The sequence below is a fragment of the Astatotilapia calliptera genome, chromosome 22 (assembly GCF_964374335.1).
Source record: "Astatotilapia calliptera chromosome 22, fAstCal68.1, whole genome shotgun sequence".
NCBI classification, from domain to species: Eukaryota; Metazoa; Chordata; class Actinopteri; order Cichliformes; family Cichlidae; genus Astatotilapia; species Astatotilapia calliptera.
The window spans coordinates 1,885,021-1,912,211 of record NC_137442.1 but is presented as its reverse complement, the minus strand read 5'-3'; the positions used below and the strand labels follow the sequence as shown (position 1 = coordinate 1,912,211).

At 46.7% G+C, this 27,191-nt stretch overlaps 1 protein-coding gene across 2 annotated transcripts in view; it reads left to right on the top strand.

The window, feature by feature from the left end:
* The window catches only part of LOC113014752 (zinc fingers and homeoboxes protein 2-like), a 128,149-nt gene that overhangs the window by 34,562 nt on the left and 66,396 nt on the right, over positions 1–27,191 (top strand). For both annotated transcript variants that reach the window (XM_026156473.2, XM_026156474.2), the window contains exon 2: positions 1,277–1,435. The gene's annotated coding sequence lies outside the window, so the exon portion shown is untranslated. The remainder of the gene's footprint in view (positions 1–1,276; positions 1,436–27,191) is intronic.

Genomic DNA, 27,191 nt, shown 5'->3' with positions numbered 1-27,191 from the left:
TCTGTGGTCCAAGTCACGCCATCGTTTGTGTTACATTAAGCTCAGGAGAACCTCTACCGGACAGGAAGTCTGGCACCGCTTCCTCGTTGCACTGCCGGGCGTCTCATTTGATCTCATTTGATTGAGCGCTGCCGTAAAGCTGAGCTGGGGTTAACTGTTTCTGCCACCTCCCCGCCGTGGCGACGCTGCAGCCTCGTTAAATTAAACGAGCTGCGAGTTTTCCTGCCGAACAGTCGTCTGCAGAGCGCAGCACAGCTGCGACAGCGTGTGGCAAAGGTAGATCACCTGTGGCCTCAGTCACTGCTGCTTCTATATATTTCAGATGTTTAATGGAGGGAGAGACGCCCCCTAGTGGCAAACACAGATATCCTGTGTATTAAAACTGAACATAATGAGCGAGGAAAGAGAAACAAAGTAGCCCCGCCCCAAGGCGCCCCCATATTCACTCTGATTGGACTGACTCTGGAACAAATCCAGCTGAACAAAAACCAGATTGAGCGACTTGATGCAGTTGTTAAATAGGTTTTGTTGCTTAAATGTGTTTTGCAGCCCAGGAAACTTCACATAGAAATCTCCTGCACTTAGAAAGTAATGAGGGTTCGGAAATACTGTAAAAAATAAAGAAAGAATGCCCCGCCCCCTGCACACAGACGGCCTGAAACTCAGAGTTTTGCATTACTTCAACTGATGTGCCAGAGGGGTAAACAGTTTTTCATACCAGGCTGTAAACATGTTTGTTCCAGCATGACTGACTGGTGGAGCCTCCGGTGGCCGTCAGAGGAACTGCAGCTTTGTGTTGGCTTCATTTCTCCGTGCTCAGGTTGCCGCTCGGTCTCTCCTCTGATTCTTATTTTTTCATTTATTTTTTCTGTGCTCCTCTCTCTCCGTCTCGCTCTCACTCCGTTGCTTCCTCCCTTCTCGATTTTGGCATGTTACCACGGTAACCCACTGCCTCCTTTATTGGGCCAAGTTGTGGTGCAGTTTTTAAGGCCCGTGCTGGGTTCAGACCACACAAACACAGTCGCACAACACTCAGGAACACCTGCTATCACACTCACAATCATCAACACCTCAACATGATCTGTTTGCATCTGCCACACACACACAGACACACACACACACACACACACACACACACACACACACACACACACACACACACACACACACACACACACACACACACACACACACACACACACACACACACACACTCTCGATGTGATCCATCTTTAGTTTTCTCTCACACTTGGCTGACGTCTCTCTCCTCTTTCAGACCCCGCGGGAGATTACCCAGAGTGCTGCTGGCCTGAGCTTCCAGAAGATAAAGAGGAAGAGGAGAGAGAGGAGAACGGACAGAGTTCGGAGGAGGAGGTGGAGCCTCAGGAAGAGCCCCTCCCCCTCCAGTGAAGCCCCTCCCTTTAGAGGAAGTGCAGTGAGTACCAGCTTTTTATGTCACCATCCCACTACTGCTCACTACCAGAGGTCATATCCCAGAATGCATTTCATACCCTGAGACCACACTGTACCGTTACCACTGCCTGCTGCCCATTTTTTCATATCAGTCGGTCATCATCTTTCCTTCCTCTGTTTCTTGCACAGATCTTGTGGACACATTTGTTGCTGCTTTCTCTGATGGTAAATGTGCTTTCTGTCACGTATACATGTTACCCTGCTGGGCGCTCATACCCGCCTGTTAATTCTGCTGTAATTAGAGCAGACGTAGCGTTTCTGAGGAGCGCACTGATCTGACCGAAAGAAGCCGCTCTCCAGTTTTTGTGAGGTTAGTTTTGAAGATGCGTCGCAGCGTTTACCAAAAAGCATCTGATGTTAGCGTCTCTGTGCTCATAGCTACCAACAGAAGTGACAGTGATGATAGTAGCGTGAGCTCCACCTTGTGGTTCAGATTGGCATTGCATGAGAGTACAGCGCGGACTTGTTTCCAGTTCGGTTGACGTCTCGGACTCTTTGTATATATTCTTTCATTTAAAAGTAAATTGGGCTCCAACACATTTGGTGTGAAATTCACGTGTGTGCACCTGGTGAAGGTGCGTCTGCTCTTTCGTTTGGGTTGCACTTTAGTCATCGTGCAGCTCTCCACACTCGCACGGTTGTAATTATTCACACTGATTTGTGGTGTGGTTCAAAGCCGGTTGTGGATCACTGCATACATTTATTGATTAAACAGGACGGCCTCAAATATAAATTTAATTGGTTAGTTTATAACGTGTGTGTGTGTGTGTGTATGTGTGTTTACATATCTTTGCGGGGACCAACAGTCCTTATGGGGACGAGGAGTTTTTCCCTATAAGTTTGAAGACCCAAAATGTGGTTTTAGTTTCAGAGTTCGGTTTGGGGTAAGGGTCAGGCTTAGGCATTCATTTTTCATGGTTAGGTTTAGGGAAAGCATTATGTCAATTAGATGTCCCCACAAAGATATTAAGACAGAGAGTGTGTGTGTGAGTGTGTGAGAGTTTTCCTTTTCTGAGTGAGGTTAGCCAAATGTTGTGGGGCTGTGGTGCGGAGCTGTGTGAAGTGTTGAAATCTCGTGTTGCTTTTCTTTCTTTTTGCCAGTTTCTGTCAAGTCAAGTTTGATTTTAATCTGAAGTTTAACAACAGCATTAAATTTAACGCCATCTTTTGACGGCGGTCTCCAGGGATGCGATCGTGTCGTCGTATCATTTAAAAGCACGTTCTGCATCCAGAAGAAGCTCAGGTTTCATCTAAAGCAGCTGACCACTGCTGTCACTAACTCTGTATAAATTAAAGTTAGAAATCAGAAGCTTTTTGGACCCAGTGCAGAACGATGGTCCGGTCTTTATGTTTTTGAGCTCCTCACAGAGGCAGAAACATCAGTGAGCTATCGATCAATCAATCAGAATATTTTGTTAATCCCAGAGGAAATTATGTTGCCACGGTTCCTCCCGGACCGTGCGAGCAGTAAATGAAATGATACAGAAAATTACAGCATTATAAACTATAAGAAAATAAATACATCAGTGAATCACACACAGTATGTGTAGGAGCCCTCCTCATCACACTGATAGTGAACGTGTTGTTTCCTGTGTCGAGGATGTGCAGAGGTTTGGGGTGAAGTTTGACCCACAGATGAAGCTCGTGTTTTTTTCTCCTGTGGAAAATCGTTTTGGTCCTTTTAACAGAAATAAGTCGTAAATCATTTCTCACTTTTATTCGACTCGGTCGACTGCAGCACGCTGCCTGTTGGTTTCCATGCTCATCCTCTAGGTTTGGCTAAATGTGCACGTTTGCAGGAGTTACCTTCAGGCCCTTTGAACTTCCTGGGAGACGTGTTATTGCTCCCAAATGGGCTGAAGTTGCATAAGCAGCTGCATCTTTGTGAACAGCTCAGATTAATTCCAGCTTTTCAAATGTAACTGTTCGCTGATGTTCTCTGTTTTCTATTAACAGTAACTGAACATCTTTTAGGTCTCGAACTAAACCGTCGCCTATAAAAAGTTAATGTATAAAGTCTAAAGTTATCTTCCTGTCACTGGATGGACAAACGTGTGGATCATTTACTTTGGTGTCAGGAGCTGACGTGCTGCTCGGCTCTCTGTGGGAAACTGTTGATCTGTAGTAAAATGTGCCGCAGCCTGAAACATCACAAATGAGTCACCAATCCTGCGGTCGCATTAATTCACTGAGCGCTCTGGTTTTGATGTTACCGGGGACAATGGCGAACTCTGAGGTTAAGGTTTTAAGTCCATCTTAAAAGATTTACGTAACTATTTTTAAAGCCCGGTAGAAATGCAGCCACATAAACTAGTGCAACAGGGGTTTTTGGAAGAGTTGTGCTTGCATAACGCGCATTCAGCTCATCCCGGGTCGCAGTTTCCTTCCACAAACTGCTCTTTGCACAAGTGATCGCAACATCAAAAGCATTATAATCCAGAAACGCACTTTATCGATCCGATCAGCTGTTCATTGCACTTCGTACATTGGAATAAACGTCAGCGTGGGTTGCATGTCCGCCATTACCTGCGAAAACCAGAAGTGACATCACTTTAGGTGGGAAATGGAGTTTTGTCCCCTACAGGGTCTTTCAAAGGTTTACTGTTGTCATGTTTGACTTTCTGTACAGTTTCTCAGCTTTGAGCTCAAACTGCACTGTTGGAAATCTTTTATTTTAATGCTGTTTTTTGGAAACTGTGCAAAATAATATTTTAGTTTTCCTGCAGTTTACAGAAATGAGTGCATCTGAAAAATGAAACTATGAAGACACTCCAGATGAGTTTGCTGTGGTTGGAAACTGTTGTGTGCCACTTTTTTGCATTTACAGTTTCAGGGTAAACCCCTGAAATCTCTGTAAGTAGAAATATGTGTAAAAAATCCAAAAACTGATTTTCAATTTTTTTGTAGTTTGTTGAACTTTTTGTTTTTTATGTAGTTACTATGGACGTAATGCATACATGTCATTAAAGTTTGTGATGTAACGGTTGTGTGGATGTATAGAAACGTGAAATGCTCCCATAAATAGCACCACAGCAGGTGAAAATACAAAGATCAGCTCTGGCAGACTGGGTTGTATTGTGGCTTTAAAGGGTTAATGTGCTCTGTCCCTGTTAGATTTAATTACACGGATGTTTCTGCATTTCTCTCTTTTCTTATTTTGTATTTTTTGCATTTTATTTGTGGCATTTCCAGTCCTCCATACAGGAAGACTCGGCAGAAGTAATCATATTTCAGAGGCGACAAAAAGGTGAAAGTCGAGTTTGCTTTACTGGGAAAAAAACCAACCTCGGTGTGAGAAACAGCTCGGCGTCCTCGGCGTTCAGAAATCGTCTCCTGGTGTCACCTCTCGCTCATCGGGAAGAGAAATCAAACCCAGCCTCACATCGCTGGGCTCTGATTGTCCCTCCGGTGTCCTTCAGTCCTTCAGAAAGTGAAAGAGGAGGGCGATAAACACATCTTGGCTGAATTCAAGGCCTCGAGAGGCATTTACTCGTCCTCGCTGCAGCCTGTGCAGGTCTGACTGCGTGCCGGAGATTTCACTGTAAAACGTGTTTATTCTTCTTCTCCTGCATCACTTACTAATCAATTCCCCGCTTTCTTATTCTGCTCATGTATAATTTACAGGCTTTAATTTGCTGTGTTGATTTAAAAGCAGCGTGTGGAAATCACTGTAAAGGCAGCCGATAATGCGGAGTGTGTAAAAGGAAGAGGTGAAGAGAGGAGATGGAGGGGGCGAGTAATGGACAAGGACCGGAGAGCACCTCCTGGAGAGCGCAGACATGTTTTTGGACGAGAAGGCCGAGACACCTTTTTGTACTGAAAGAGAAAAAGTCAGAGGGGCACTTTGAAAAGATGTGACATTTAATTTCCCAAATTCAAAACAGAGGTCCTGTTTTCTGCAGGATCGCCTCTCCGGAGTCTAAAAGTGAGGAGGAGAAGGTTTGAGGGGGAAGAAATGATATTTGAGAGCAGAAAGAACAAAATGAGGAGGAAGGAGATTTGACACATGCAGACGAGAGAAAAGAGCAGCGGGACGGCGAGATGAGCGAGGAGACGCCGTAAATACAGTCGGGATGGGCGAAGGGAACAACGGGCTGGTTTTTCAATCAGGTGTGTGTGTGTATGTGTGTGTGTGTGTGTGTGGCTCCTCCTCAGCTGGAACCAGTACTCTCGGTTCAGCAGGTTCATGCTGTAACAGTTTAAACATGGCGGCGTCCGGTGCCCTCGCCGCTCTCATTTTAACCTCCTTTGTAGTCCGAGCTGCTGCAGGGACCCGCCGCTGCGTCACACGGTGGTGTAATTTGGGCCGCCACGTATTTGGGAGCGTTTTCAACAAAGCTCAAGGCTCTGCGTAGAGTTCAGGGCACCGCATCTGGAGCCGTCATGGAGGACCGCCGGGGTCTACGGGGCGGTTCTCAGAGGTGTCGCCGGGGTACAGGATAAGTCGTGATGTGTGCGAGGGGCGTGGCTGTGGAAGCCTGCGTCCAAATCTGACACGGATTCAGGCTCAGCGAGTAGGATGATGGGAAAGTCCAGTCCACGTGGCACAAACCAGATATCTACGACAATCCTGACAGCACCTGAAATTGAAGAGCAGCTCTGCACGACGAACCACCGTTTGGCCGCATCCAGCCGGCTGCATCGCCGTGGCAACTCGTGCTGCAGACCCAACCTGAAGGCGCGGCCGCCGACCCCAGCACCTCTGAGCACGGGCAGCAGGGTCTGATGAGCTTCAGTAACTCGTTTGTCTTCTTATGCAAACGATAACGATGACCCCGTTTGAATTGCGTGTTGATAATTAATCTTCGCCGTCAGCCCGTTAACGCGATGACAGGATGAAGCCATCATCTGCACATGTAAATGTTCATTTAATGGAGGGACGGCGTCTGTCAGTCTGTGGCGTCCTAACGATCCAGCTGTGAACAGTCGCTGGCTTCACACAGAAACGCTGCGGTCTCTCCGCGGACGTGTTCCCGTTACTTACTGGTCGATCGATAAACCTTCAAGCGGGTAACCGGCTTCGTTACTTGTGACCTGGCGGTGAGCGGTCGCGGTGAGCGGTCGCCAGGACACGTTTTCAGTTCAGTGACGTCGCTCTGTGACGACCGGTCGAACCTGCAGATGCTGCCGGTGGCTCGGTAACCGTGTCACATGATCAACAAGCTCAAAAGTATTTAAAAAATGCAGATGAGCCAGTAAATCCCCGCTGCGAGGTCCCAGCACCTGAGTCCTAATCCCTGCGACCAGGATACGTGATCTATTTATACTTTACAGCTTGTCCTCGCACTCGGGGTAAAAACTGCGAAAGAGCAGCTCGTCTGTGGCTGATTACGCGTCCGTCCTTTGTCCTGCACAGTCTCCTTCCATTATTAACTCCATGTTTTTGTTTCAGCTCGGTTTACATGAACGTCCAGTGGACTCGTCACGCTAAGTTATTTAGACACATTGTTATATTATTTATATACACCTCCCAGCATGCACTGCAGCAACTTTCCAATTTCCCAGAAATCTGCTTTCTTTAATTCTCACATGAAAAAGGTTAAACAGTGGAAACAGTTTTGTGTCTCCGAGCAGAATTAAAACCATGCGCCGGTGTCGCCTCGCTCGCCTCCTGCTCGTTTCTGAAAGGACCGAAGTCGCTGGCGTCATGAATTGTGACGAAGTGCAGAAACGGCTGTCAGGACGACAACAAATATTTAAATAAAGACATAAAAGGAGCGCTTTCAGTGGGAACGGCACACAGCTTTGAGTTACAGCGCATGTAGGGTTATGTTATTCTAACCTAAAAATCCGAGCTGCTTAAAGTCAAAGCATCCCCGCGAGCCTGGCCGCACGCAGCTGTGATCCAGTCACTCTGAAACGCGCACGTGCGGCGGGAATCTGCGCCGAGCGCTCTGTAGTCTGAGTGGACTTCCTTCTCTGCCTCGAGACGACAGATCTGAAAGTTCTGCAGGAGGCCACATGTGTCCTGGAGTGCCTCTGTAGTCCGAGTTCTTCTGACCAATCACGAACTGGTGCACAGAGAGTTGGCGTTTGTTCGAACTCTGTTTCAAATCCATCCGCCGTCACCTGAGAACGTGGAAGCTGTTTTTGGCGTGGTTGCATCAGCACCGTCGCCTCACGGCAGTGAGGGTTTGACTCTGACCGCTGGGTTCCTAAAATATGGCTCGGACCAAACCCGAACACTGACCCTGCTGAAGTCAGAACCGTGCAGATCAGTGCGAGGTGATTCGCTGTGGGGTGACATCACACATCGCCTGATGCTGCAGCTCGGGGTCACCTGTCGATCACAGCGACCTCAGCAGCTTACTGTGGGCACCGACTCGCTGCCGGAGCCTCCAGGGGTCATCAGGGGAACTGCGTGGTTTGGTACGGCTGCCTCGGCTTCGTTTACGCTCACCTGGTGGTGCCTGAACATCACCGGTGCGCACAGAGCAGCACCGTCGCTGACGTTCACGCCCGCCAGACTCGCAGCAGTTCCAGAGGCTGGCGTATCGCACGAAACACGAGCACTCTCTGCAGCAGCGCCGTTTAAAATATTCAGACTTTTCCAACATATGCATCTCTGAAGCCCTCAGCAACTTTCACCATTTCCATATGCATAAGATATTTCTGCTCCAGCACCAAATCACAGTCACCAGTCTGAGGAGCTGCTAGTGCAGAAAACCTGACCAACTGAAGCCAGAATTTCACCAGCGCTTGGCTGCTGTCCAGTCAGGCTTTTTTCAGCGCTTTGCTGGGCCGCAGCCAGCCTGCGGGCCGCTGCCAGCCCCACCGGGTGCTCGGGAAGGTTTGTTTTCATGGCCCCTTCTGCTTTGTTGAATGGGCTGTGTGAAGCTCGGGGGGTGGAGCACCGTGCTAACACTGGCAGGGTGACGGGTGCAGTTTGCGCACGGGTCATCCCGGCTAAAAATATTTGCATCCAAGGTGGCGTGAAGCAGCTCGAATGAAAGCATCCACCAAACGGCACGGCGCTGGGGTTGCAGAGGCGGCTCTGCACCTGATAATCCGGCGGGGGCTTATCCTCCTCGTCTTACTGGCGCCGAGACTTTGCTCGCTTGTTTTCGTGACCCTCCGGCGCTGAAACCTCATTAAAAAAGCCACTGTATAATTTCATAATGAAGGGCCTTTATCACCGCTGAGACGTACGTATGGCTGCGCGGTTATTGCTCGGCGCTGTTCTGATGCCGATCGTCGGCGAGATCATTAGTCTTAATTATGCGAAGGATCAAAATATTTAACAGCACATCACATCATCAGTTCAGCGGCGTCTAAATGTTTGAACGTTCCTGGTATGTCTGTTTATTAATTGTGGAAAACAAAGGCTGCATGATTAATGCGATGCCCTAATGTTGTGTCACTCTCTGATCATACTGTTGTTCATAAAATCGCCATCTGTTACCTCCAAATGCTGCACGCCAGTCTGCATGGTGGCGGCGGCGGCGTTTGCTGCAGAGGGGGGGGAGCGTGAGGAGCGGTGCAGGTAGAGCGCGCGGGCTGATGGGATCTCCACAACCGCTGCTGGAGGTATCGACTACGTGGGAGAGAGTGACTCACCCTAAAAAGTCCACACACACCTGTGGAGGAGGTGTGTGTGGGCAGCCAGTGTGGCCGGGCAGATTGCTGCTCGCCTCTCTCACCGAGCCGCCGCCATCGCCAAAACGCTCCGTTTATTCGCTCTCCTATATGTTTGTTTTTGTGCGTTTCTCCACCAACACACCTGCGCCGAGCGCCTCGTATCAGAGACGTTTCACTCGCCGATGATTCACTTGTTTAGCTCGGCGCTCGTGCGATTTCTGCGCTTCCTCTGAGGTCTCGGTGTTACGTTGGGAACTTTTAGGTTGTTTTTCCTCTCTCGCTCGTCTCCCTCCCTCTGCTGTGAAATGTTTTGTGGTTGTGGGTGTTCAGAGTTGAGAAATGTGTCATCTGAAATCACATCCAACCCCTCCCCCCTCCTCTGTTCTTCTTCTGCAGATTGTTTTCTGCATCCTGGATTTCTGCAAGTGTGCGTGAAGAAAAAGTTCAACTGAATGTTTTTAATGACCGAACACGTCGATTTGTTCGTGCTTGTCATACCTACATACACTCGTTCCTTTATTGGTGACAGATATTCTAAAATTATTAAAGGGTTTAGATCATTTTCATGAGCTTCAGCAGCTCTAGGTTGCTGCCATGTGATTGGACAATTAGATATTTGTGGTAATGAGCGGTTGAACAGGTGTACCTAATAAAGTGGCTTTATAAATGCCCGGCCTGGAGCGTCTCAGATCCATCCCATCGCTGGTCTCACAGTGCGTGTTCACAAACAGCACCTTTGATCCTAAGGGTTAAACTTTGGTTTTATTGTGTATTTATTGTACTTTTGTGTCTTTAATGTTGGAAACTAGGCTGGTTAACGCAGAAACACAGAAACATTAACTTGTTTAGTTCCAAGTTTACCGTTGGCAGGATGCGCTCGCCTGTCACTGGTTAACCGTACAGACGCTGAGTCTCCCTCCTGTGCGGAGAACGCCACCTCATCATTAACCACAAACACGGACAGACGCGCGGTCGTCCTTCCCCAGGTCTCTTCGGGGCTTCAGACGTCCTGAGGTTCAGTTTGGGGGGTTATTAAAATGTTTTTAGTCGTATCTGTAGAGCTGCGAGTAAATATTCTTAATGCAGTGACATGAATGTTAAAAAAATCCAGCTGTGTGGCGGAGGCACTGATGCCACCGCGCTGCCGGTACGAGGAGTGTAAGAGCGCAGCGAGTGACTCGGCTGACCTGCTGTGATAAGAGAACGTAATGCTGCGGTTGTCGCTGACGCCGTGGTCATCGCACGCCCACCCCCGCCTTTCATGTGAGTTTCATTTGAATTCAAATCTCAGTGACCTCCCCTGTTGTTGGTTTTTAGGTTACGCTTCAAATAACTGTGGTTACAAATATGAACGACTGTGATTTTTACCTGTCCAGCAGCCTCACCTCACACAGGTGTTCAGTACTTACAGGTACGTATACAGTACTGCCTCATTCACACACATGCTTTTTTTATATACCTCAGCAAACACACACTGAGGATGCATCGGGGGAAACTTGTTGAGCATTTTGCCCAACGAGTCTGTGACACTTCGGAGGTTGGACCACCAAGAAAATAAGAACTGTGCAAACTTGCATGTGCTTTTTAATGCTTGCAGGGTTCATAGGTCAGCACTGAAGCACAAGGACTGGACAGTGTGGGGGAAAAAAGCAGCCAATGTCCAAAGAACAGCTTTGGAAGACCTTCAGAAAGCTCTGCAGCACTCTCTGCTTCTACAGAAGGGGGCTGCAGTTCCTGGAGGGTAAACCCGAGTCGATCGCTGCAGTCTGTTCCTCGACAGGTGTTGGTGTTGATGTTGGGGGTGGGGGGAGCCGCTGGAAGTCAAAACGGGAAGCAAAGCAATCATGAAGGCTTCTGCTGGGAGTTTTTCCTGGGAACATCTCGTCTTTCACCAGCTGCTCCAGCGTCTCCATCTGTCCGATGTGATTTTGTTTTAATGTGAAAACAGCGATTGTAGGAAAAAAAATGGTCAGCGAGGCTTAATTTCTCCCAGCATGCTTCACAGGTAGATGGAAACGCCAACAGCAACTTTGCTTTTTGTCACCAGCCCCGGGCGATCGGGCGTCGGTGAAGTCGAACAGCCCACACGGGCCGACGCGTACGCCGAGCGCTTTGTCACCGACGCATCGATCGCCTCTGAGGCGCTCCTGGAAACGCAAAGAGCCACGGTTTCATCCACAGAGACTCCCGCTCTGCTTCCTGCCACAGTTTTTGGATGCTTTTCGTATTATTTTTGAACACACCCACACCCCCATCGGACGCAGCCGCTCAGTAACGTTGGAGTTTATCCAGCAGCACATAATTGAGGCCATGATGAAGTCAAGTGTTTTTCAGAGTAATGAGTGTTAGACTGTTTTAGTCTGGAAGGTAGATCTGCCTCACAGCTTCCCCCAAATCACACCCCCACCCACCCACCCATCCATCCATCCGCAACACATTTGTTCAATTTTGTTAAGTGCCACTCAAGAGGTATTCCTCAAAAACAACAAAAAATCTCAAAATTGATTTTCTTTTTCATTTTTTTTATTTATTTATTTTCATGGGAGGTGTCAGCAAGGTGCACATTTTACACATTTTTAAAAGCTCAAGTGACAGTAGAAATGGAGATTTTAAAGGTAACTAATCCAATTACGCATGAAGAAAATGTGCTCACTGTGTTCAAATTGAAGATGGGAAACAAGCTAATTGCAGGAGAAGGAAGCACCCGAGCGACCCGCGTTTAGCCATCCTGCTAACGATCAACAAAGCACTCCATTTTTAAATGCGTCTGTCAGAGTTCACGAGAAATTCTGGTAGAAACTGGAACATCGTTTCTGAAAATTTGGATAGTGAATTTTGGAAGTGGAAGAAGAAACGCAGAATAAGTTTAACAAGAGGAAATGTCCTGTTGTTGGATGAGCCGCCCGTGTCCACTCGTCACCTCCCCCTCGCCGTACATGCCCAGTGAAACAACAGGATGCAAGATCAGTGAATCTGCAGACGTTAAACTGTGAGTGCTCCACGCAGTTGGAGTTGAAGGATGAGGAGATGCTGCACTGTAACGGCCAGCAGGGGGCGATCAGCCTGGTCTCAAAACCGCCCATCACTCCCAGGATCTGTGATGTCAGTCATCACTGTTCTGAGTCAAGCGCGACATTGATTTTGTCATTTATGCACCTGCTATGGTAAAAAGGGGCCGAGGAGGAGCCTCCAGGTGAGGAGAGCGTGGAGGAGGAGCCTCCAGATGAATTCCGACTTTTGGGAAGTTGTCTCGTTCTTAAAATAAAGATTTACAGAATGACGTTCCTGAACAGTCGCCCCCTGCTGGCAGATTTAAGGCATGGTGGCTTTGCTTTTCAGAGGGCGTCCGTGATGGAGTGAGCGGGACTGACCGTGATGTCACTCATTGGTAACAGTTTTGGGATAATTGGCACTTTCTCCATCCTTTGTGCTGATTTGTCAAAGACCCCCTTTAGCAAATGAAACTGTTGCCAATCACCGTGAAACGGATCGATGGCTCCTTGTTGCTTCAGACTCGTGCTGCAGGCTCATATCCAGGCTCCGCCTCTGCGAGCTGAAAGGCGCCTGAATGCTGACCGCCATGACAGAATCGTACAAAGTGAGGTACGCCCCGATGAGCGAGCTCCTTCGTTAGCTCCTCGTGGCTGCTGACAGGAGAAGCCCGAGTGTGAAAGCCAAAGTCAGCCTGTAAAAGTTTCACCCCCCTCGCTCCAGTGACACCATCGGAAGTTGTGATCAGCAGGTTGTTAGCTTACCAGCAGTGATGTACTGTTGTTATCACATGAGAAGGTGCGAGCTTGAGCTTGGCTCTTGCCTCTTTTGGCGAGACATCAGCGTATTTTTTGCGGCGCGTGTTAATTTGAGTTTGCAGGAACGCCTCGGCAGGTCACGTGTCTGCATTCACGTTTCTGACGTGCGTGAAGGGTGTTAGCGGCTGCAGCAGCCACGTCTGAACGAGGGGAGGGAAACCTCGGCTCACCGAGCAGGTGATGAATGAAAGCTTTTAATGCGCTCAGGTGTTTTCTTGAAAACGGCAGCGAGTGTTTGGTTTCACAAAGCTGAGATCACATTTCTGCTCCTCAGAGGTGGTCCTCAGTCAAAGCTGCGATACTTCACTGATATCAAACAGCACTCCCAGTGAAGGCCAATTGGAGATAGACTGCTGGGAAATTTCTAAAATTGCTATTCCAAATTTACAAGGTGGAGCGCTGCCACTGTTAGACAGTTTAGGGAGAGCTGCGGTGCGTAAACCGTTTTAGTTCGTCTCCTGCTGTGATGCAATCTGTTACGAGCATCAGTCAAATCACCCTCTCTGTTAGAGGATAAGAAAACACAGCCGTCAGCCAAGTCGGTAAACTCGGTAAACATTATGGAGGATTCCCCAACCTGCACGCCGAGCCGAGCGCTCCTGCTCTTTCAGGCTGAGGCGGCGCGGCAGCTTTCACACCTACAGCTGCTTCTAATACATCCCCGACGTCCGGGTTTACGGGTTTAAGATTAACGCACTCGAACATATTCTCGTCGTCTGATTTTCACCGTGTAGCTGCACGCTGCTCCTCTCTTTATGTCCACTCTGATTAATCCAGAAGCACAATCTGCTTACTGCCTGCTTTGGTGAACACAGATGGGCTTTTTGTTCCCAAATATTTAATTTCCTGGTGTGTGTGTGTGTGTGTGTGTGTGTGTGTGTGTGTGTGTGTGTGTGTGTGTGTGTGTGTGTGTGTGTGTGTGTGTGTGTGTTCTGATTCTGTCCATTTATGGTTTCACAATTTTCATAACAACTGCAGGAGAGATATCTTTAGAATAGATGGGTGGGTGACAAACTAACCGAGGATGTGTGCGACGTTTTGGGCCCGAGTGTTAACCCTCTGCCTTCGTCACCAGGGCCACGAGTGAGCCACGAAGGGGGAAGAAGCACTGATGCTTTTTGTGTGTGTGTGAGAACACATTTAAAGAAGAAGCACACTCTCATCGCTGAATAATTCATGTCCGTTTGATAGATTTTCTCACAGCTTTACGGGTGAATTTACAAACTTCAGGAATTTCTTCTTCTGTGGAAACCGAATGCGGTACACGAGCCTTGAAAGGATCGCCTGCAGGTTAAACAAACACTGTCAGGACTCAACGTCTCTATAAACTCTGAGGCACGAGCACTTTCTCCTTTTTTTAAAAAAAACATATATGATGATGTAAAGACAGGAAACTGTGCTCCTCAAACATAAGTGGACTTTATTAACCCTCATTTCCAGGAATAAAAACACTCATGCTGTATGACTGTTATAGATGTTGTGAAAACTGAGGAAAGTGAAGCCTACGTCCTTTCTGATGACCAGCAGGGGGCGACGGCCCTGGTTACTTAAAGAGGTTTCTCTGTGTAGATAACATCTCATAGCAACAGTTCCCTGAAGGAGCTTTATATTGTAAGGTAAAGACTCCACAATGATACAAAGAAACCCAACAATAAGACGACTCCCTGTGAGCAGCACTTTGGCGACAGTGGGAAGGAAAAACTCCCTTTTAACAGGAAGAAACTTCCAGCAGAACCAGGCTCAGGGAGGGGCGGGGCCACAGAGACAGGAAGAAGAGAGCCGAGATAAATAATAATTAACGATTAAATTAAATAAAAACAAAGAGAGAAAGTTTGTTACCAAAAGAACAAAAAAATGGAAAATATTCACATCAACACGCTGCGATGAAGTGAGAGTGTGTTGCCAGTTTGAAGCTTCACAAACCCGACTGTAAGACGGTCGCCTCGTCCTCCTCGTGCCTTAGGCTGTAATTGGCCGGTTTGGGCCACTGTTAGTTACGCGGAGCAGCCCGGTCGTGTCCAGTTGGCCTGCTGATCAGAAACGATGAAGATTCGGCTCCAAATGAGCTTCGCAGCTTCTGTGTGAAATGTGCTTCCTCCTGTTTGTGAGTCGTGATACAAGACAAACGTGGGAAGTCAGACCACTCCCGCACAGCTCACCCTGTCATCTGTTGACACCACGTTTGTGCTTTTGTGTTTCTGTGTTTTCGCACCGAGTAGTGTTTAAAAACAGCTCTTTTTAAAACGTTTAAATTGGGCTTTTTGAATCCGGAGGGGTCCCGCTGCGGGACTGGAGACGGGGGATAAGGGCAAAGAGAGGTTGGTGATGGATGGAGAGATGCTCTGATTTAACAAATAAAAAATATCAACAATTCATTTGTAGTGCAGGATTTCTCCAAACAATTCCCCGATGACGGAGGCGGTGTAACGGAGAGGAAAGAGACAGAAAGCGAAATGCGTCTCGTGTCAGAGCGGCTCGGCGCTCGTGGAGTTCTCCTCAAACTATTTTTGCCTGCTGCTGCTGATGAGTGTGGTGTGTTCTTGACGCCACTTCAGCGCGCTTTGCACTGCAGTTTTTTCTTTCGTGTAATCATGTGAAGATTGGTGCTTGTTTGTGTTGACACCGAATTCGACTCCCCTCTGATCGCTCGGTTTTTCTGCCGGAGCATGAAACAATATCAGCATAGAGAGCTCGGAGAAGTGGGACTTGGACCGTGGCTCCATCTGTACAGTATTACCCTCGTTCATTCCCCCCTTTGTGAGCTTGATTTCTGAGAGTCTCTTTTGCATTAGTGCTGCATAAATTTTCCACAAAAATCCTCCTCGAGGGTCAAAACAGCAGAAACAGAAGGCCGTGGACCCACTGTTTGTTTTCCTGAACGCTGTTGCACAACCCTTTTTTTCCACTGAGCTGCACATGCTGAGTCTCTGCTGTGGAAAACGTGCAGAATATATAAAACTGCAGTTCCTCTCGGATCCACTCGAGGCAGTCTATCTAAGTGAGTCGGTCTCCATAGACTCCTGTGTTAAACGTCCACGTGTTTACAGCCCGCTGCAGCGCGAGTTGGCATGTTGGGTACATTTTTATGTCTTACAGCTGAATGAGGCTTCCCATCCACTGCAGAATACCAGTGCTAGATTTAACTTCCATCATTACGGCGTCTTCTTATCGCTGCTTATTCTGCACGCCGACCCATCACATCAGACCGTTAGTTGGTGTAACAGGTTTAGGTCAATTAAATTCGGTAAATTCATTTGTCTGCGTGACGCTTTCATATATTTTATGGATGCAACTTTCTAATCAAGCTAGCCAGTCAGGAAACAGCAGTGTCCCCTCTCCTCTAAAGTCCACCATAGAACCAAGTCCACCAGAGCTTATCTTTATATTTTTTACATGCCGTTGTTTTCAAATTTCTATACATCAATACAACAGATATGTCCCAAATTTTGTTAATATGTATGCATTAAGTCCATAATAACTACATAAATGGCAAAAAGGACAATAAACTTCAAAAAAATTGAAAATTCGTTGTTGTTTTTTACACATATTTCTAGTTACAGAAATTTCAGAGGTTTATCCCTCAAAACTGTAAATGCAAAAAAGTTGCACACAACAGTTTCCAACCACAGCAAATTTATTTGGAGTGTCTTCATAGTTTCATTTTTGAGATGTACTCATTTCTATCAACTGCAGGAAAAACTAAAATAAATATTATTGTGCACAGTACGCGATTTTTGCAAAAAGCTATTTGTGGAAAGAAACCGCGACCCGGGCCAAGCTCAGTGCATGTTATGGAAATAAGTCCTCCGGTTTCATATGCAAAAACAATATTGTGCTAGCTTATGTGTTTGCAGTTCTACCGGGCCTTAAAAATAGTTGCACAAATGGGAGCGTGCACGTGCTTAAAAGGTTAAAGACTGCAGCTGCACTGCTCTTTCAACACTTTAGGTTCATCTCATTTAGGTGACTTTATTCAGGTAAGGGCTTTGCATAAATATTACATTTAACATGCAAAAACTTTTTCAGACTAATTTCTGACCTTATTTGAATGATGAGGTTGTGATGAAGCCACTTCTCTGTGGGAGTTATTCATGAGCTGACGTGCAGATCGTCGTCATGCTGTAGTTTGAGATTTGAAGAGTTGGTTGGCTGAAGTCAAGGATATGTTTGAATTTTTGACCACAGGAACTGATCATTTATGATTTTGACTTTGTCTCTATTTCAGTGGTCGCTGAGGTTCATGGGTATTGTAGTACTACCCATTTGAAGTCTTGAATGTTTGAATGATGGCTTCAGCGTGAGGTTATATTGTACCCTCAGCTGGAGTTCATGCACGTCATCTCTGTGTTTGATGAAAGGTTTCTGGGAAATGTAGTAAATCAGTAGCAGAAGTGGAGGCGAGCAGATTTGGTGACATGTGCTAATGTGCGGTGCTGCAGCGTGCTGGTTGTGCAAATGGGTTCGCAGGTCTGTGTTTGTATGTATGTTACGTACATGCTGCTACATTTGCTGAGCAGCTTCCTCAGCAGAGCGGAGAGTGGGAGTTGTACCGAGCCTACATCTGTGCAGCATTACACTTGTTAATCTTCTCTGAGAGGCCAGAGCTTGTTTTTCTCTGTAACATCTTGATTCTTTCCAAATCATTCTCCCCCCGGGGTGCGTGAAGACTCGCAGCCGAGCGGGGTGCATGTCTTTCATAAAGAGGCTGCTCCTGGGTCGGTGGGTGCACTCGACCTGTTCGGTAACCTTTGGTAACGCTGGTCCAGGTTGGTCGCGGCAGCCTCTGCTTTAGCTTTAGCTTTCATCTGATTGGCTGCCCCTCAGTTCAGGGCTTTCTTAACAGCCAACATGAAATTTTGGATGGTACCAGCCCGTACGCTCAGAAACCTCCAAACTGATCCGACTCCCTCCTTTCTCAACTCATTAACCCGGTTAGGGTTGCAGTGGCAGCAGACCTCCCTCTGTCTCTGCACCTCCTCAAGCTCTTCCAGGGGGACCAAGGTGTTCCCAAGCCACCTCTCCAACATGGGTTCCTCAGGGTGTCCTCCTGTTGGACATGCCCAGGGTGCCTCCTTTCAATGTGGATGATCAGCAGTTTTACCGTGTTTGTGTTTCAAAAAAGAAGACGCGACCAGCATGGACCTGTCTGCTCAAGACTGTTAAATATCAATGGAATTCAACCAGTTAGCAACAACAGAAGAAATAACCATTAGTGACGCAAAGTGGGCGGTCCCAAAATCAATAAATGGAAACTCTGAGGCGAGTGGTCAATGTGAAAACCTCTACCACTGACATCAGCATCAGTGAGTTAAACTACACAGTTGTCAGCTAGAAAGCAACGTACGGCGAACGATCACGACCTCTGGAGGAAGCTCATTACTGTCGTTTTTATCCCTGACCATATTCTTCTGGTCGCTGTACACAGCTCATGCCCATAGATGATGCCAGGAACATAAATCAACCACCAGATCAACAGCTTCTCCTTCATGCTCAGTGAAGAGAGAGGTGAGCGTGAAGGAGAAGATGTCCTCCCCAACCTGGACCGCTAAAACCCACGGAGGAAGAACCATCGCCTCAGAGGTGGACGCCACATCACAGGGGAGGTGGTTGCTCGATGAAGCTGATCTGTTTTTGTTCACTTATTTAAAAGAACAAAAGACCATTTCAGACCGTTTACATTTGATACTTGTTAAAGGTTGGACAGAAGTTATTCATGTGTGACTCTGAATCTTCAAGAATGGCAGGAACAGGAAGGGTTTATTATCTTGGAGGCGTGCATGAACATAAAAGCCCGATGACCTTGGCTGTTGTCTCTGGGATCTTTAATGTTTCAGAAACAGCAGCTGAAGAAGCCGCCGAGTTACAAACGCTAACCGAGCAGATGCTACGTTGGCGAGGGCTGGAGCGTCAGGTCTCTGGGTTTTAGAGCCAGTTCAGCCTTTTGCTGCAGTTGCTGAAACTGAACTGTTGGACTGAGCCAACAGCTACCAGGGCGACAAGTGGTTTCCAGAAAGCGTGACTCAAAAACTCGAATCGGTCCCGACTGAGGAACCTGTGAGGTTTTTCCAGCCTGCTTTGTGTTGAGAATGACCACACTGACAGATATCTGATATTTACTACAGCGCTGCGTGGAACCCAAAGGCCTGCGATCAACCCTACATCTGTGCTGCATTAGCTTGTTTTCTGCTCGTCTCTGTGTAAGGCCAGCGCCTGTGTGTTTGTGTGTGCGTGTGTTTGTGCGTGCGTGGGACTCAGAGGACTTTTGTTTGACGGCGTTGCAGGAATTAACAGGATGTTAGACAACAAGAAGTTACACCGACACACAGTGGTCTCTCTGTCTGCTTCTTCGAATGGTTTGTGTTTGTTTATGGCAACAGGAGATTAAGACCCATCTGGTGTGTGTGTGTGGTTGAGTTTGTGGGTGGGTTGTTGTAGGTTTGGTTTGGTTGAGATGGGCGGGGGTGGGGGGGTGGGGGTAGAATTGGCGAACAAGTGTTTTTTTTTTTTTCATGCCTCACATGTGTGTAAACGAGAAAGAAAGAAGCAACAAGAAAAGAAACGGCAACATGAATAGCAAGACAAAAGTGTGTGTGTTTGTGTCAGTGTAACAGAATCTGATATGTGAGTGTGTGTCGGGGGGATGTGCTGCAGATTAAGCATTGTGCATGGATTGTGTGTGAGTGTGTGTTGGTCGGCGGTGTGTGAATGATAATGACCTCTGACTCTGTCAGTTCTCTGTTACTTTACTGGATTAGCTTCCCTCCACTGCACTGCCTCTAGACAGACACACACACACACACACACACACACACACGGTAAATATCTGACCTTGCAAGCAGCCAATATTAAGCAGCATATTGGTTGGCGCCACAGCTCCGTGATAACAGATACTACACAACAAATGCTCTGGTTCATGCATGAAGTACTGCAGTACTACAGCACCAGATGCAGTGCAGGAGTGTACGCAGTATTCACACTCGTCACAGTCACCTTCATGTTACTGACGGAAAGTTAAATGTTCACGATGTGCTGTCTCCAGTGGCACTAACCCTGCACACAGTGTCTGTGACTCACTCTATATGCGGCCATATTAACACAGTCACACATATTTACCTCTCTTATTGATTGCATATCATATTGTGATTACACTGATACTGACTGTGTGGGCTGCTGGAGTCAGGCTCTGGCTGCTGATCCTGTTTACCTGCAGCACAGCGTCCTCGCTGTGACTGCAGGCCTCCGTTTGCATTCTCCGTGCTGATATTAAATCGCGCTGTGACCCCCAACACTGAGACTATCCTGAACATGTTATTGATAACTTCAGTTTATGGTATCGACGCTGATTCGTGTCCACAGTTAATTCTACTCCAACTCTGATTCACTGCATTGATAGTGAGTGGATGAAAAAACACATATACAAAGACACTGACTCATACATACTTAACACATTCATAACACACCCACCAACTGGCAGGCCCGTTACAAACTCACACACACACGTACACATTGCCAACATACACACACGCTCCCTGGGCATAGATCCACTGTAGGAGTTGGTCTCTCTGCTGGAGTCCCTGGCTCTGTAGGACATGTCCACATGTGGAACACCAGCTGGTGGACGCACACACACTCACGTGCGCACACACACGCACACATGCATACAAATACATGCATTCGTCTCCCCTGCTGCTCTAACAAGCCTCCTGCTACAAATCTTTCCTTTTTGCATGTGTAATAGTACTCAGTCACACACACTGTCTTTGTCTTTCGCACTTGTTTACACACTCGCTCACGCACCAACAGTACACACATTTGCAGTAGTACAGTACTCCCTCTCCCACACACACACATCCCCCGTGCCAGGATATCTGTTTATTGGAGTACGTAGCTGATTTCTGCTGGCTGCTCTGCATGATTATTGCATCATACTGCACGCGCACACACTCATGCACACAGACACACACGCTGCTGTATGTATGCGTGAAAACGATCTATAGACACACACAGATGATTGCATCATGCTGCGAAGCTGTACGTACACGCGTGCACGCACTTACCCACGGCTTGCATCAGTTATCAGTCCGACAGCGAGCGTCATATAGTTCCCCCAACTTTAATCACAGACACACGAACCAGGCGGTAAGATCGAGGAGCAGTCTGTCACAGACAGGAAACTCCAGAAACCGTCAACACGCTTATGACTGGTTTGTCCGATTCGGGTGGCTCAGAGTTAGATTGAAACCAGAGCGGAAAAACAGCCGGTCGAACCTGAGCTCCGGTTATCAGAGAGGAGAAAAGTTGGGAAAATAAACACGACAATCAAAAACATCATCAGTCACTAAAGCTGAAAACCCGGGAAACCCAAAATAACCCCAGACTGGAGCTCAACACAATAAACGTGAAAAATGTCCTGATTTTACTCAAAATCAGCCGTCAGTTAAAAAACCGCTCAGCTGATCCGGAAACCTGGGAGTGAAATTCAAATACAATTAAACCTCAAATTATTCATCAAGACGGACAAACCGCTGCTTCATGCATCCACGTGTGAGAACAGTGGAATTATGATCCTCATGCATTTATCTGTATCGCCTTTGACAACAAATTCCAGACCTGCTTTATTAATGACAAATTAAAAGCAAGCGAGGTCAGATCTAATTAAAATAAAACAAATGCATCCATTCAGGGTGGCTGGAGCCCGTCCCAGCTGCCATAGGGCGAGCGGCGGGTTAGATGCCGGCAGGTCGCCAGGCCATCGCACGGCTAACCCCGTGAGACGGACGCCCATCCACACGCGCACCTACAGACAGGTTAACCTGCTGGTTGTCAGTCCCTGCACCACTGCGCTGCCATAAAAAGGACAGACCAGTATGTCAGCTTATTAGAGAATTTAGCTGATAGAACGAAATAATCTGCAATAGTTTGGAACCGATACCATCGGATGAGTTTTTGGCAGGGACCTAAGAGGCCACCGAGTTTACAGAAGTGGAGGTGCACAGCTGAGGGGCTGGTCATCTTTAATAACAAGTCTAAAATTGGGACATCAGTGGAGTCCAGCCTGAAGCCAGACCCCAGAATGCCTTCGATGGGCGAGAGAGTCCGCTGCTCCGTACCAGAGGTGTGTAAATCCAGCAGCGCGTTGTCGGTCATCTGAAGACTCGGTCAGGCCTCAAACCGCTCACCGCGATGGTAAACAAGGCACAAAGGAAGCCGTTTTATTCTAACAATTAGCTACATCAGTCTGAATATTGGTCTGCCAGACGGAGACGAGCCGCCGTGAAATCTTATAAACCAGTCAGACATCAAAGTCAGCCAAACCAAAAATGAAAGGACTGGAAAAAGTGGAAAAGAAACGAGGAACCAGCAGAGAAATCAGCCAGCCATGCAGTGAAAGAAGCAGGCAGATAAAGTTAAGAAAGCAAACGCTAATATCTGCCCGCCAATCTTCTTACCGGAGAAAATCCACTGCTGGTTTTGAAATCAGTAAACTCAACAAATCATCCACGTGTGTTTGAAAACTCTGCCTAGAAACAGTTTAAAGCCAGAAAACTGTCATTTTAATCTTTTATTGGCTTTATAAAAGCCAAAATGGGGATAAAGGTTGGAAATTGGCAATATGTGTGAACTGTCTGGGGTTTGGTGCTCGTTGTTAGAAACCAACGCTTTTCTGAATATGACATCGGCATAAAGACGGCCTTCAGTCAGAGTAGTTTGTTTTTAATTTCCTGGATTAAAAAGATAGTAAAAGAAAAAGAAACTATTCATACAGATAAAGATTTATATATACATCTGCCAAACTGAAAATCTGTCAACACATATCGGGTGACCAGGAAGATCTAGCCGACTTAGAAAACAGGATTATCAGGTGGGAGAGCGGTGACCTAAACCTTAGCGTGGGTCAGTCATGTGTGGAACCGTTAATTAGATCAGTGACTCCGCCCATTCTTACCTTAGACCTGAAATTTAAATGTCATATTTAAAAACGGACGATCAGTGAGTCACACCAAAAAGAAGAATCCCTCAAACATCATGACCAAAAAACCAGTTTTAAAACAAGTCAGCCAAACACGGAAAAACCAGTCAGCCAGCTTAACACCTGATTTAGGCCATGCTTAGAAAAAACCAAAACAAATCCTGCAAATGTTGTAATCAGTCGGTCAGATCTGGATCAGCTCCTCAGTTTCACCAGCAGGCCGAGCCGCTTGACCAAAACCTCCTCTGAATGAAGGCTTTGTCCACATGGAGGTGTGTGTGTGTGTGTGTGTGTGTGTGTGTGTGTGTGTGTGTGTGTGTGTGTGAGAGAAAGTAAAGTGTGTGAAAGAAAGAAGGACAAAGAGAACAAAATAGGGTGAAAAAGAGACAGTGAGACAAAGAGACGGAGCGAGAGAGAGAGGGAGTTTGGTGTTTCTCAGTGTGGAGCTTAAACAAGCAGTACAGGATGTGCAGCCAAACTATTTTCTCTGGTTGGCTGCCGAATCTGTGTGTGCGTGTGTGCATGTGTGTCAGATATTTGGTGGGGGTGAGGTTGAATGGATGTCACTTGTTTTCTTTACCATTACAGCTGGGAGGGACGTGCATTCGCGTCGGGTCCACAAAACTGCACGCTGGTGCGTCCGCAGTCGCTCGCACTGCAGCCACACGAGAAACACGTCACCTGAAACATCTTCAGACTCTCAGCTGATGTATTTACTGCGTGTAACCTCAGAGGTACAGAGCTATTTTTAATATGATTTGATCTGCGGTGCAACTAAAGCCGTGCTGCGTACGGGCACTTTTAAACCGAGATTAGCAGCGCTGCCAGCTTCCCAGCAAACGCGTGGCATGAAAGCATAGACTGTATATGCAAGATGGACTGTGTCCACGTTTTAGGTCTGATTGTGTCTGATTAACCATTTCCTGGTCCAAACGTTTCTTTCAAACTCAAAGAAGAATTCGTATTTTCTCAGCACCGGTGTTGCTGTCCTCCCGGATGTCACAATAACATCTGTGAAAGCAGTTAGCAGCAGGCAGTTAGCTTGCTAGTATTCACCTAAAGATGAGATATCATGACTTCAATATTGTTTAAAAAAAAACTGTTATCAGGTTGGTTGTAGAAGAGAGGTTCAGAGGGTTAGGAGAGTTGTTAGTTAGCCTGGCAGCTAGCTACAGAGCTGTGGTTAGGCTAATATAAATACATTAGCAGAGAGCAGATGAGGGATAAACTGGCCAACGGTAGAGATTTTGACTATACCGCTCTACCGCGATAGTGCATGTTGATGGTGTCATCCAGCTGCGCCTATTTTGGTTAAAATCATTGCAGCGGCTGCAAACAACATCATCTGCAAATTATGCAGGCGGCAGTAATGGCAAAGAGACGAAGCACTTTTGGAATATGGAGAAAGCCAAAACCTGCGCTCTCCCCACTTCCCTACCATTGATTCATTAATGCTGAATTCTCTCGCAGTTGCAGTATAATAATGACTAACCTCGTATTGTGGATGGATTATCTCAGTTGTTCTCCTGACTGAAGTTTGGTCCGTTTACAGCATCCTGCCATGCGATTGCATTTGTTCCTGACCATCAGGAACCCTCACGTTAACTTTTGTCCAGCGTTCATCCTCCAGCTTCACTGTGCTAATGTTATGCTAATGTAGCTGTTTTGCTAGCGGTCACGTAGCACATCATTATATACCAGCTAGCCCAACTTCAGTAACCCTACAAATGTCACTGCTGTTTATTTTTCTGTCTTCATTTATGTTGGAAGTGATAGCAGAGCTGTACGTTTGAATTTTTTCAGAAATCTCTCAGTCAGAACATGCTATATCATGTTTAGGTGGAAGCTAGCGAGGTAACTTCCTGCTAACTTCTAACTCCGTTGAATTTAATAAATTCTGTTTTCATGGATGCCTGGATGTTAAACTTAATTGTTACACCTGGTAAAGCAGCAACGATGATCATTTTATTAAAGATGAAATAATTTAGACAGTTTTTAACTCTCAGTGATGCTGCAGTGTTCGTTTGACTTTGGGAGCTGAAGAAAAGAATATATCGTGATGTACATCGTTACCGCATATGCTTCAAATTATACCGTGATATGGGTCTTAGGCCATATCGCCCAGCCCTAATTGAGAGTCCCTGATGGTCACAGACGTATGCCAGGTAGACGATGCCGAAAATGGACCAAAGCCAAATAATGCTAAAGTGTCTGGGCTACTAGCGGCTCTGATATGAACTATTATTTTGTTTATAGACTAATTCAAAACATAAAGTATACAATTAATAATAATTAGTAAACATTTGTTTCTAGTGCTTTTACGATAAAGTTTAATTCCCTTTGTATTACCTGTTTAATATTTCATAAAGTTTTCCCAATACACTTAGCAAGCAAGCTAAGGTTAGCAAAGTAGCATAAACTCTCTGTTGGGCTGCATGGGAAAATTTCACAAACTTCCACTAAAGGTCTGAAAGAGATGAACGTTTAGAGGATGTTTTGAGCTTGAACTCAACTATATGAATGTAGAAGTGTGATATGACTGATATATATTTAATGACTGCACAGGATTTAGTCTGCGCAACCTCTTAAAGCATGTACATAGTTATGTTTTAGCAAATTAAATCCAATCCTCAGTCACACAGGCATGGAGATGGGTTGCTAGGGAAAAATGTCCCCAACCAATATGGAAATGGTTGCTGGCTGTCTCTGGTAAAAACAAACAAAAGACACTCCTCGGACTGCAGACTTGAGTCAACTAGCTAACACTGAGCTGTGCTGTTGAGCAACGCAAACAGACTCCACTGCGTGTTGCACTCTTCACGATTTCACTATCGGTTAACGAGCTGTTTCAGAGCATTTGCAAACACTTCGGGGGCGACCTTGGTCGAGCTTTGTGTACGTGCTTGCAACCATTTTTACCTGACGACAACAATCAATCACCAACTGATTGGGTTATGCATACGACCAGTCAGTTAATAATCATTTATTCCTAACGACTGATGGTTACCAGACTGTCGCTAACCGGTCGCTACACCAGTGAGAGTGAGATCTGAAAGTAAATGAAATGAAGGCCGTTTAGACACGCCCCCTTTGACAGGACGCAGGCTCTGATGAAACGTGCTCTCCCAAAGTCGGGGGATGACCTTCAGCCGTGACCTTTGGAAGGGGGTGAGGGGTCAGAATCTGCACCAAACTGGGTAAACGTGAACTTTGTGGACCTACAACGATGGTGGTCCCAGAGATGATGTGGTTAAAACACCGTTCGCCGTCAGGTAGGGGTAGCGTTAGGGTCAGATATAACCCGAAGTCCGGGGACTCGACCACTAACAGTCAGAATGAATTCAGAGATGAAAGCCTGTAGTGAGCGAGGAGGTCGGGGCTGATGGACGGGCCAGTCGTGACTCGAGGCTCCTTTAGTTAGCGTTTGTGCTGGCGCCGCGTTCAGCCATAGTGACACCAAAGCAGCCACAGACGCACTGCACACACTTTGCTTTTGTCCTTGGACAGTGTGTTCCCGCTGACGTCCAAAGAAAGCTACAGCCTCGGTCACATGACCTGGCTCAGACACCTTCAGCTTTTGGCAAACCAACATTTTTTTTCTAATAAAAAAAGTTACTGCTTTAATTTTCCACGAAGCAGTCCAGGTATTTTTTTATTTATTTCATTTTTTATTATTCTTTGTCTGATATTTTTTTGTGAGGAGGAGGAAGAGGAGGAGGAATATTTATCTCGACAGACAACAGAAAAAGAAAGCCTGACATCTACCTGTCGACGCGACCGCTCGCTCCACAAAGGGAAAGGAAGGGAGATGCGAAAATGAAGAGAAATAAGAAAGTGAGTGTGTCAGGCTTCAGGTTGGCATGTGAGCGATGAAAAGGCCGCCGTTTGTCACCAGAAATTATTGATGTACAAACAAACAGACGCTGCGGGAGGACGCGGGAGTTTGGTAGGCTTTTGAAAAACGAATCAAAGAGGGAGGAGGGGGGGAGGGAGGTAAATGGCTGAAGATGATGAGACAAAGGCGGGAGGAAAGTGATGAGATGAGATGAGGAGAAAAGTGGAGAAAGTTGGAGGGGGGGATTTCTCTCCTTTTCCTAACCTCCCTTTCTTCCTCTCTCTCATATTATTGGTCATCCTCACCTTCCTCCTTTTCCACATTCCTCTTCTTTCTTCCTCATCTTCATCTTCACGTCCACCTTCTCTTTTTTCGTTCTTCTTCCTTTAACCAGCTCTTGTCATTTCTCTGCTTCCTCATCAACAGCATTTTCCTGCTCTTCTCACTTTTCCCTTCTTCCTCTCCTTGTCGTTTATCTGCAGTCCTCCTTCCCCCTCTCTCCCTTTTTTATTTTTATTCTTCCGTT